The sequence below is a fragment of the Haliotis rufescens genome, unplaced genomic scaffold, assembly GCF_023055435.1.
Source record: "Haliotis rufescens isolate VD_foot unplaced genomic scaffold, xgHalRufe1.0.p SCAF_5, whole genome shotgun sequence".
NCBI classification, from domain to species: Eukaryota; Metazoa; Mollusca; class Gastropoda; order Lepetellida; family Haliotidae; genus Haliotis; species Haliotis rufescens.
In genome coordinates this window covers 19269556-19283310 of record NW_025964223.1, presented here as the reverse complement: position 1 = coordinate 19283310, position 13755 = coordinate 19269556, and the positions used below count along the sequence as shown (strand labels likewise).

Sequence of the window (13755 nt, the reverse complement as noted above, 5' to 3'; positions counted from 1 at the left end):
TCAGTCAGAAAGGCCTTGTATCATGTGTTGTAAAAGAACTGATTTTGACAAGATTGATGACAAGATTGATGACAGTCTAGACATGCAAACGCAAAGAACTTTTCTTGAATTTCGGACCCTGTTTTGGAATATGTCCTTGTATACCTGAAGCATAAATGATTATTGGAAATGTGTACCAGATGTGGCTTCATTTCTGGCCATGTGACTATGACTCGTGTGCAGGCCATGTCTTCATGGAGTGCTGTAGGAGGAAATTCCATTGCATGAAAATGATCATTTATGTCTTGTGTATGATGCCGAGTCTTGAGTTCAGGAAAGTATGCTTTTTGTGCACTGTTTCATGCTTAGGTTACCATGGTTACTTTATCGAGTTTGTCTTGTGGGTTTATTTCTCTTTTTGAGAATTTTGCATAAAACCACTTCAAACTGACATGGCCTTTGACTTTTCACTGTGTTGTTTCAATTTTTTCTGCGTTGTGTGAATGAGATGTGAAAGTGGTGACAGTTTACACGCTACGTAAACATCATTTGTCGTACTGGTCCTCCCCATATTACATGCATACACAATACCCTCCACTCCCAGTACCCAGTGCCTGACACTTATTTGGCTTGGCATTCGATGTCTACACATGCAAGTCTGGATTACTGTTGAGTGTCTACACGTTAGAGATTATCTTACGAGCAGGTGTCATACTGATTTTACGCAACAGGTGTCAAAATGCTTGTATTCACAGAGTGAGAGCAAGGGTAATACATAAATACAGACATGAGTTTCGTAAAATCAGCATGACACACAAGCAGAGCTAATAATTTCTTTATGACCCAGTATCTCTTAATACTTGTGAGCCCCCCTTTAGAAAAATACACTTATAACAACCACTGTTTTGGAACTACAATTGTCAAATGGCGTGAACAATGCTGTCTGGGTGATGTACACAATATGCTGATGCGCGTGAAGTGATATTTGCACCAGTGCACAACGGTTTTTATGAACTGGGTTATTTCTAAATCATGGGTAATACGTGTAATTATCTCCAACAAAACCAGAAATACTATTATTTGATACAGTGTCACAATCGTCCAGTCACATTGTATCAAATATTTGTATTTTTGTTGGCAATTCCATTAATGTGTTGACACTCCAAAGTAATCCAGTCTTATGTAGACATCCCCACACTATTGATTAAGAGTATTCCATTGAAAAATATTTTATGCCTTTTTTTTTTCTCTGGGCTATCTAATCTGTACAGAAGAATGACAACTGCATGATGAAACTCCTGCAGGATATGATGTTCAGCTCATTTACGTCGTCTTTTGGTAAATATTACTGTTGGTGAGAAGTCAAATTTTTGTTTGCTCTCTCCTTCATAAGATACCATTATCATTTTATTCATACAAATCTATAATGAATTTTTTTTGTTTTTTAAAGATAGATGTCAGATGGACATGTTTTGTCTGTTGACTATTTTCATAATTGGAATGAAATTTAAAAATTTGTTTACACTTTTTTTTTTGAAGTAAGTCTGCAGAGGCAGAATAAAACAGCGCTTTTCAGATTGAGACACATTATGACATAACAGCTTGTCACAACACACTGATCAGGTTAATACGCCACTGGATATGATGAAGTACTGATTCATCAATCGTTGTGTCACGCCGAAGACCCGGGTTCGATTCCTGACATTGGTACAATGTGTGAAGCCCATTTCTGGTGTTACCCGCCGTGATATTGCTGGAATATTGCTAAAAGTGGCGTAAAACCTTACTCACTCACTCACACACTCATCATTCGTTGAAGTATATGCTTTTATAAACACCTTCAGGTAGGGCCCATTTAAATCTAATGTGGAGAAAATTGTTTAGAGTGCATGAAAATTATTAGGGATTTAAGAAAGAACTGATTGTGTTTGAGCTATGGTACTTTCATATGAGACAGATAATTCTTGATGGAGTTTAAGGCAAATAAGGATACAGGTTACGGGTTACTAAACATTTAGTGAAAACACATCAAGGTAAGTGTAAATAAGTGTGAATGTGTTTGGGAGAGAAAGGTGTTGAACTTGTCATGTTTAATGAAGTTCCCTTTCAGGCTTAATGTTCTTTGTTGAAATGTTATTGCTTTTTTTTAAAATTTTGTTATTTCATGTGTTCGAAAAGTCATACTTTCTTGTAGTTAACTTTATTTCAGATTGTTTCTTGCAGACTGACAAAATCTTTCATAAAAAGATATTGTGTAGTTAATCATTTGAGCGTATATTTCAAGATGATCACTACTTCGGGACATGGTAGGATTTGGATATTACCATGCCGAAAATTTTATAACAGGACATGGTGAATAATAATATTATTTCACTACGTGTACTAGTATCAGATATTGTACCAAGGTCTTCAGATTGTGGTAATGTTGGCGATGAAATAAACATTACCAACTTAAAAGCTTATCTTACTTATCTTTAGCCTTGTGTTTATTTACTCTATACAAATGTGGAGGGTTTATCTGTTTTATGAGGCTACATGATGCACTTATAAGGCTGAAGATAATCCTGAAGCATGCCATAACATGGCTCCCTCTTACTCTGCGTACATGGAAATTGGTATAATCTTTAGCAGCCAGGAGTCTCTGGGCCTGGGCCCTCATACATATTTCTTGCTATTACTTTTGTGAGTTGGCGGGGGCATGGGTGGCCCATTCATCTAAGGCGCCGCAAGTCACTGTTTAGAGTTGCGTCCCTCGGGCACTCCAGAAACCCATGATTATGGGTTTGGATCCGTGTTCGCCCTGATTATCTTTCCAGGTTTGTCAGCACCGTAAGCTTGCTCATGGGTTTCACCAAAGTGGTAAATGTTTGAGACCTGCATAACTTTGGTCCCTCATTAAGCTGACATGCCATGGTATTACTGCAATACATGTATGTTCAAAGTAGCGTAAACCCAACTCGCTCGCTCACTGACTTTTGTGAGTCCATTTAGATGTGGTAAGAAATGTTTTCTTGAAAGCCCCAAAAGGAGGCTGAAATTGTCCAGAAGTTTCCATGCACTACACAAGTGGGAACCATGCTTCAGTCTTCATTCAACAAGACAACAAATGCCAGATTGAGTTCTAACTGCACCAAATCGAAAACTCTTGTAAAGTTGTCATTTAATTTAGTTTCTATTCTAATACTATATTGTTATGTACTGGCACAGGCGGGGATAGTGTCACACTCCCACAAGGGGGTATAGTGTTACATACTGGCACAGGAGGGTATTGTGTTACATACTGGCACAAGGGGGTATAGTGTTACATACTGGCACAGGAGGGTATTGTGTTACATACTGGCACAAGGGGGTATAGTGTTACATACTGGGACAGGAGGGTATAGTGTTACATACTGGCACAAGGGGGTATAGTGTTACATACTGGCACAGGAGGGTATTGTGTTACATACTGGCACAAGGGGGTATAGTGTTACATACTGGCACAAGGGGGTATAGTGTTACATACTGACACAGGAGGGTATTGTGTTACATACTGGCACAAGGGGGTATAGTATTACATACTGGCACAAGGGGGTATAGTGTTACATACTGGGACAGGAGAGTATAGTGTTACATACTGGGACAGGAGGGTATAGTGTTACACACTGGCACAAGGGGGTATAGTGTTACATACTGGGACAGGAGGGTATAGTGCTACATACTGGGACAGGGGGGTGTATTGTTACATACTGGCACATGGGGAGTTATTATTGCATACTGTCACAGGAGGGTATATTCTTACATACTGGCACAGCAGGATATATTGTTATATATTGGCACAGGTGTATACTGTTGCATATTGGCACAGGGGTGTATACTGTTGCATATTAGCACAGGGGTGTATACTGTTACATCCTCATACATGTATATAGATGCTGTCATATATCTGGAATATTGTTGAGTGCAGCGTTTAACAACAAACAAAACATGTATATAGTTACTGCAGGGAACGATTTCATTCTGTTTTACCACCTGCACTAGGTGCAACCAACTGAATCAGGCTGCAGCACCAGAATATGAGCTGCACCATGTTATGAACTGGTGATGTACAACACTGTGACCTCTCTGACGTTCCATGAAACGCCAAAAGATTGTATACATTGTGTGGTCCTCGTAACTGATTTATGGGCATGAGAACAGACTTGTTTACGTTTTTCACTCCCGGTAATTGATTTTCAACTGATACACACAATAGAAGTAGACTATATTTACGGGAAAGTTATACAAAAAAAACTGCTGCCATATGTTGGGTATGTTGATACATATTGGCAACATATTTCATAGATCAGTGGGTATGTTGATACATAATGGCAACATAATTCATAGATCAGTGGGTATGTTGATACATATTGGCAACATATTTCATAGATCAGTGGGTATGTTGATACATAATGGCAACATAATTCATAGATCAGTGGGTATGTTGATACATATTGGCAACATATTTCATAGATCAGTGGGTATGTTGATACATAATGGCAACATAATTCATAGATCAGTGGGTATGTTGATACATATTGGCAACATAATTCATAGATCAGTGGGTATGTTGATACATATTGGCAACATAATTCATTGATCAGTGGGTATGTTAATGCATATTCGGAACATAATTCATAGATCAGTTGGTATGTTTATGCATATTGGCAACATAATTCATAGATCAGTGGGTATGTTTATGCGTATTGGCAACATTATTCATAGATCAGTGGGTATGTTTATGCGTATTGGCAACATTATTCATAGATCAGTGGGTATGTTGATATATATTGGTAACATAATTCATAGATCAGTGGGTATGTTAATGCATATTCAGAACATAATTCATAGATCAGTGGGTATGTTTATGCATATTGGCAACATTATTCATAGATCAGTGGGTGTGTTTATGCATATTGGCAACATAATTCATAGATCAGTGGGTATGTTTATGCGTATTGGCAACATTATTCATAGATCAGTGGGTGTGTTTATGCATATTGGCAACATAATTCATAGATCAGTGGGTGTGTTTATGCATATTGGCAACATAATTCATAGATCAGTGGGTGTGTTTATGCATATTGGCAACATAATTCATAGATCAGTGAGTATGTTGATACATACTGGCAACACAATTCATAGATCAGTGGGCATGTTTATGCATGTTGGCAACATAATTCATAAATCAGTGAGTATGTTGATACATATTGGCAACACAATTCATAGATCAGTGGGTATGTTGATACATACTGGCAACACAATTCATAGATCAGTGGGCATGTTTATGCATGTTGGCAACATAATTCATAAATCAGTGAGTATGTTGATACACGTTGGCAACATAATTCATAAATCAGTGGGTATGGTTTTACATGTTGACAATGACCGAATTGATGGATGGGTATGTTGATTCATATTGGCGACATAATTCATAGAACAGTTGGTATGTTGATTCGTGTTGGCGACATACTTCATAGATGGGTGGGTATGTTGATACACAATAACAATAACCTTATAGATGGATGGGCATATTTATACACAACAAGAACCTCGTAGGGTGGGTATGTTTATACACATTGACAATATGCTCATAGTAGGGTGGGTATATTTTTACACATTGACAATAAGTTCAGATTGGTTGGTATATTTATACACATTGACAATACCTGTAACCTCATAGATGGGTGGGTATATTTATACACATTGACAATAAGCTCATAGATGGGTGGGTATATTTATACACATTGACAATAAGCTCATAGATGGGTGGGTATATTTATACATATTGACAATAAGCTCATAGATGGTCGGATATATTTATACACATTGACAATAAGCTCATATACTGAAAGCCATTGAAAATGCAATTCAAGGTTCAGATGGTGTGGATTTTAGTACAGTGAAAGTAAAATGAAACCAACACTAATGACAGACATAACCATCACATGAAAATGTTAACAATAAGGTCCGTAAAAACACGCCCGTGGATGAACGAAGGAAAGTTAACTGAGGATCAGTAGTGTGCTCTGATGCATGCCTGGAGACACCGAGGCATGGACTGACACAGACGCCTCAGGAAACGTTGTGGGATGTTTTGCCAGTGATGTTGTAGGGACTGTGTCAGCTCCGCCGCTGTCTATGGTGGTTGCTGTTGAGTTCGAACCCTCCGTCCAAGCTCGTCCCACAAGTGTTCAATTAGATTCATGTCAGGTGACATGGCAGGCTAGTTCATCACTCGGATGTTGTTCCTGATCAGAAAGTCTCCCGTAAACCTTGCAGTGTGTGCACGTGCATTGTCATGCTGGAAGACAAGCTGATGTCGGGCGCCATGTTGAGCCAGTAATGGCAATACTGCTGGACGAAGGTTCACATAACCTGGGGCATTGAGGTTGCCTTGGATAACCACCAACTGTGACCGGAAACGAGCATTGATGACACCCTATACCATTACATCGCCTCCTCCAAAGCGATCTGTGTCCAAAACTTTTGTTTTTAACGGGACTTGTCACAGAAGACATATGCCTATAGTGTATTCTGCAGATAGCTCCCAATAGCTGCCCGTCGCTGTCTGGCAATCCTGTGTTGGTGCAGCACGTGCATAAGGATGGCACCGTATGCCAAATGCAGCCAGGCGCCTTCTGATGTTTTGGGGGCTGGTGCAGCATTGACTGGTCCCAAAAGTCGGGGGCGGTCGGGTAGCCTAGTGGTTAAAGTGTTCGCTCGTCACGCCGAAGACCCAGGTTCAATTCCCGACATGGGTACAATGTGTGAAGCCCATTTCTGGTGCCTCCCGCTGTGATATTGCTGGAATATTGCTAAAAGTGGCGTAAAACCATACTCTCTCTCTCACTGTATCTACAGCTGCTTTGAATCTGTTCCGAATGTGCAAAAGACGGATGTGACGGTCTGGGTGAGGTGTCGTCACAGGTGCTGCACCAAGTCTCGGACGATCAGCAGCTGTCCACGTTGTGTTGAAACGATGCCACAGTCAAGTTGTCGTGCATGGATGGATGTTAAAACATCTGGCGTCGATCACTTGAGTTGCCCCTTCTTGATGCATTCCGATCGCATGGTTCCTGCTGGCTTGGTCGAGTCTTGGCATATTGGGGGCGGTCGGGTAGCCTAGTGGTTAAAGCGTTCGCTCGTCACGCCGAAGACCCGGGTTCGATTCCCGACATGGGTACAATGTGTGAAGCCTATTTCTGGTGTCCCCCGCCGTCATATTGCTGGAATATTGCTAAAAGCGGCGTAAAACCTCACTCACTCTTGGCATATTGGGCAAGTGACCGATGACCATTTTCGTGTGTGCTTGAAAAGGACCGGGGATCTGGCTTTTCATGTACAGCATCTGGCCAGCTACAGTGGCCGTGTTTCTGTGCAGTGTTCACAGTTGCGTTTTTCACTTTCAGACTCATTGCTCCAAGATGGTCGAACCCGAACTGTCACAGGGGGACACATATCCCTCACAGCACTTTCATGATATTTAAAAAAGATTTGGGCAATTACTCTTTTCACAATTGCGCTCATCAAAAGCAATTGCATTTTCAATGGCTTTGATTATAGATGGGTGGGTGTATTTATACACATTGACAATAACCTCATAAATGTGTGGATGTATTTATACACATTAAAATAACCTTACAGATGGGTTGTGATAATTGTACACAATGACAATAACCCCATAAACTTCATCATTGCGGTGTCTGACAGGCTAGTGGTTTAAGCGTTTGCTCATTATGCCTAAGACCCAGGTTCAATTTCCGACATGAGTACAATGTGTAAAGCCCATTTCTGGTGTTCCCGCCGTGATATTTCTTGAATATTGCTGAAAGCGGCGTAAAACTAAAGCTAGCTCACTCACTCACTCACTCACTCACTCACTCACTCACTCACTCACTCACATTGATGAACCCTGTATGAAGATATCTTTAGTACTGAGGTTTTGAACTATAAATGGTGTGTTATGTACACAGACACTATTTCTTGAATATTGCTGAAAGCGGTGTAAAACTAAAGCTCGCTCACTCACTCACACACTCACTCACTCACTCACCTAAAAACACATTGATGAACCCTGTATGAAGATATCTATAGTATTGAGGTTTTGAACTATAAATGGTGTGATTTGTAGACAGACACTCTGAATTAATTGACAAGGATAATTCAATATACCCTAACAAACTGAGTTGGATATTATATTATACAATATATACTGACATTGACATTGATGTAGATATGACATATCCTGACATTGAAGGGGATATACAATCAATAAATCATGCCATCTTGACCGTGATATTGATGAAATATATCCTTCACATTTTGACAAGGTTATATATGCAATATATATTGAATAATTGAGAGGGACATATTCGTTTATTCAAGGATTTATCATAAAGGCCATGCGACTCATACATGTTTAAGGTCACGGGCAGATTCCGGGGTAGAATCGGTCTTCAGCAACCCATGCTTGCCGTAAAAGATGACAATGCTTGTCGTAAAAGGCGAGTAACGGGATCGGGTGGTCAGGCTCGCTGACTTTGTTGATGCATGTCATCGATCCCAATTGCGTGGATCGATGCTCATGATATTAATCACTGGATTGTCTGGTCCAGATTATTTACAGACTGCCGTCATATAGCTTGAACATTGCTGAGTGCGGCGTTAAACAACAAACCAACCAACCAACATGTTTTAGGTCACGTGACCCGTTGTGGGTATTGTATAGAACAATGCAGAACATTAGTCAGGGGTGAAACTACCATTGTAGCAAAAAAGCAATTGTTTACACCTAAATAATAGCACAAATTAAACCTCAATTTATCAGCTCTGCAGTAAATTATTAATTCAAACTCTACACGGTCGAACATGATATTTATTGTCTAACTTGAAAATAGTAATCTTTACGCACACGAATAAACATGTAAAAACTCACACACATAATATCGGTTCGTTTTAATGTTCAAATTTTATTTGTCACCATAGATATTTCTTGAATGAAAATCGAAAAATGTGTTGGAGGGGGAAACACATATATATATATCACTAATTAGACATAATAAATAAATTAACAATATTTGTTACAAATCAAATCTAACATAAACGGTCCAAAATGTAGGAAATGGCGTTAAAGGGCATCTAATTTTTTAAAATGTCCAGGAAAGCATGCCCCCAAGTCACCCCAAGCACATCATCGTAAATTTTATTTTGCTTACAGTGAAAATTAGCGAAGTTGTGCCCATGTTAGTATCATGCATATTAAGATTAAGTATAAGCATTTCTTATACAAAATGGGGGGCACGGGTGGCCCAGTTGTCTAAGGCACCTCGATTCACTGTGCAGAGTTGCGTCCCTTTGGCACACCAGAAACCTATGGTTGTGGGTTCGCGTCCCGTCCCGGTTCGCCCCGATTATGTTTCTAGGTTTGTCAGCACCACACCTGTGCTCATGGGTTTCACCGAAGTGGTAAACGTCTGAGACCTGCTTCACTCCAGGCTTTCCTCCCACATTAAGCTGACACGCCGTGATATAACTGGAATAATGTTAATGTTAAAAGCGGAGTTAAACCCAACTCACTCACTCACTTTTATAGAAAATAAATGAAAAGCATATTCTGCAATGTTCAAATTCATCTCATCATTATGCATACCATAATGTCATGCTTTGAAAATATGTTCGAATTTTCAAAGTAAGTATTTACTTCTTATTTGAGAGTACAGAGGACATCTGAAGTTTACGTGTACATTTCGAGGACATCAACATAGTGGACATAGAAAATCATCTTCATTTTCAGAAGAATTATTTTTCTTATGTATTTCTGGACATCAATGTTTTAAACCAGTTCTAAGTTTGAAATTCAGTTCTATACTTAGAAATACTGAAATTAACAATATAGTTCTTTCATCGAACACTTGATTTAAATTGTGTATAGTATCCCACAGGGGGGTTTGAGACCATTGAGGAGAGCCAGTCTTGAACACTATAATCTCTAACTCAATGTTAAATTGGGGTGGTCGGGTAGCCTAGTGGTTAAAGCGATCGCTCGTCACACTGAAGACCCGGGTTCGATTCCAGACATGGGTACAATGTGTGAAGCCCATTTCTGGTGTCCCCCGCCGTGATATTGCTGGAATATTGCTAAAAGCGGCATAAAACCATACTCACTCACTCAATGTTAAATTAACTGGATAACCACATCTGAGTTACCAACACTTGGGCCAAATCCATATTTGCCGTGGAGATTCTTCATATTGGCCTCCTAATTTTGGTGACCGCCTCCGTGGTCTAGTGGTAGAGCGTCCGCCCGGAGAGCGGAAGGTCCGGGGTTCGATCCCCGGCCGCGTCATACCAAAAGACGTTAAAAGATGGTACTTGTTGTTACCCTGTCTGGCGCTCGGCATTAAGGGGCTAAAACAAGGACTGGTCGGCTCGGAGTCAGTATACTGTGTCTGAGTGGGGTATTCATGTTAAACTGCGGCATGGTATCTCAGTGAGCTATCACTATAAATCGGCATCAGTCCGGGCTAGTACAAGCAGCCACACAAACACACCCACGTACATGCACTTCGCTATATAAGTGCAATAATCTTGGACGCGACGTTAAACCCAATTTCACCTCACCTCACCTAATTTTGGTATCTTCTATCACATGTATTTCTCATCATAATACAACGTTGAAAAGGGTATCTATCATCATTCATATTTAATAACCTTAACCAATATTTAATACATTTAACATAATAAATAGAACTTATAGCAAGTTTTCCCCCTCATAGGTGGCCGCATTGGAAAATCTTTACCCCACCCCTATTTAAAATTTCCTATAAATACATTCAATACTTTCTTTAGGAACAAATCCTCATATTTCGCTTCCATATAATAAACTAGAGATTATTTTCCTACAAATTATTGGTGGGAATTTATATATGGGTGGATGAAGATTCCTTATCGGTATTGTGGATCTTACAGCGAAAAGGGCTTTATTAGCATGTTCCAAGAGAATCTTACACACTCTCGTCCAAAATAATTTCGGTGTAACCATTAATCCCAAATATTTATAGCTACTTACTTACTACTTCTAGTTACCTACTATTCAATGACCATCTTTCATAACTGGAGAGGGGCTGCCATTTTCAAAAAAAATCTTGCTTTTGGTTTTCAGTATTAACTTCCATACCCCATTTATCGCAATAATCTTGTTGTGCATTTAATCTGTTCTGTAAATTTATCTGATACAATGAGATCATCTGCAGAAAGCAGAGCAATAATATTGAACATTTCCTCTGAAATATGAATTTCATCTTCAAAAAGTTCATTAATACGTGGGCTCATAATGCATCCTTGTTTTACTCCACTAAGTTAGGTAAATTATGCTGAAAGATTCCCTGCCTGATTACATAATACTGCTGACCTAACTACTGCTTACATATTTTCCATTATTTGGAAAATGTTACCATGGATACCATTATTCAGTAACACATACAATACTCTTTGTCTGTTTTCAAGATCAAATGCCTTTTTGAAATGAATAAAGGCAAACTACACCTTTCCTTTCTTTTTTGTAATATATTGATGTGCACTATTGATTGTATACATTGCTGTCATTTGAAGGGTGATCCATCTTAGAGCCGCCTTGGTATTCACCAATTATTGTGTGCGTTTCAGTATACAAATACAATCTGCTGTTCTGTCAAAATATATAGACATAGGTACAATATATAACACATGACAAATTGGGGGGATATAGATACAATATATCTTGACAAAGTTAGAGGGATATAGATACAATATATCCTGACAAAGTAAGAGGGATATAGATACAAGGTATCTTGACAGATTGAGAGGGATATAGATACAAGGTATCTTGACAAAGTAAGAGGGATATAGATACAAGGTATCTTGACACAGTGAGTAGGATATAGATACAAGGTATCTTGACACAGTGAGCGGGATATAGATACAAGGTATCGTGACACAGTGAGCGGGATATATATAGGTTAAAGAACAGGTTTGCTTTACCGAGGTGGTGTGCAGCTGACCATGACCGTGAACGGAGGCTTCCTTGTTTGGGTGTGAACGGAGGGGCAGCTTGTGAAATCAAGCATGTAATTTTTGAGGAAATTACCTCCCACATGACCATTTATGGAGCCTCTATATCTCTATACAATCTATCCAATTCTGCAAAGTTGTATATGCCCATGAGACTTGCACTCTAAAGTGGCTAGAGGCGAAAGACTTTCTGAGGCTAAAGACTTTGTTTTTTAATTTTAACTGCTTTGGGCCCTTGTTTCATAAACCAGAAATCATGGAAACGAGAGGAAGTGATGTAATTACAGCTGAAGTGCACATCATGTTTAGAAGTGATCCAAGGAGATGTTAAAAAATGGTATTTGTTGTCACCCTGCCTGGTGCTCAGCATTAGGGGGCTAAAACAAGGACTGGTCGGCTCAGGTCATAAGACCTGAAGTGCATATATACTTCTGTTGTTGGGTAGCCATAGCTATGACCCCATGGGGAATCCAAGAGGTGTCAGACTCACTCATCATATGCCAATGACATGGATCCTTGTTTCCCATGTCAATCACTGGATTGTCTAGCCCAGACTCGATTTATTTTCAGGCAGCCATCATAAGCAGGGAAACTAGAGGCATGTGACTTTCTGGTTCAAAGTTTTACTGTATTTGGCATGTTTTTCACAAGCTTGATTTCGAATACTGTATTCGCCCTAATAAGAACTCTGGGATAGGCAAGTGCTTCCCAAAACCATACACGGCTACCTAAGTTTGTTTTCAGAGATCGAGAGGTAGTGAACAAAATTGGTTTATATGTTGATGAAACTAAAACTATTTTGATAATATTTATTAGGCAATTATATTCTCCTTCTGCTTTGCTTTTTCTGTAAAAACATCTATAATGTGCACAAGAGAGTATGGACTGTCGCATAGAGTTTCAGCCTTAGGCTTATAAAGATTACTTGCAGATTGGTCTAGAAGTTGGTTATTGAAGCAGGGCACTTAATACAGGGAATACAGTAATCCAAAATCAGAAGTTAATTGAACACAACGCCATCAGGACATACATGGTAGTTCATAGGAAATAACGGTCTGCAAGAAACTACCAGTTGAATCATACACAGAAAATCGATGATGCATTGATGATGATCTGGAGTTATTTCATTTTGAGATCTTTTATGTAAGAGCAGTGAGGATACAAAGGGGATCAGCTAAGGGTGGTGGTGGTGGTGGTGGTGGTGGGGGTGGGGGGGGGGTGGGGGGGGGTGGGGGGGGGGGGGGGTTGTTGTAGAGGATAAGGCATAATGAAATAATTTAGCCTCAAGTTTCACACACAAAAATGGATCTTGCATGTCCTGAATTAATGTGTTGGAAAAAGGAGGAGATCCCCTTGAACATGTTGAATCAGTGACTGAGACTGGTATTCGAACAAACTTGCTGATATCCCTCATTCACTCATTTCACAGGTTTACCTGACCTAGAGTCTTTACACCTTTAAATGTCAATCATTGACTCACTCGTTCACTTATATTAAGATGGGGCAGTGGGGTGGTGTAGTGGTTAAAGCCTTCGCTCATCATGCCAAAGACCTGGGTTTGATTCCCCATGTGTGGAGCCCATTTCTGCCTGTTGTGACATTGCTTGAATTTTGCTAAAAGCGGCATAAAACCATACTCTATCACACGCTGATATTAAGATTGTCCCCCATGAAAGACCTCAGTCAAAAAGACATTGACAGGGATAG

General features: G+C 39.6%; 1 protein-coding gene across 1 annotated transcript in view; it reads left to right on the top strand.

The window, feature by feature from the left end:
- Positions 1-13755, top strand: part of LOC124145256 (cleavage stimulation factor subunit 3-like) — a 53367-nt gene that overhangs the window by 7328 nt on the left and 32284 nt on the right. The gene's annotated exons all lie outside the window — the stretch shown is intronic.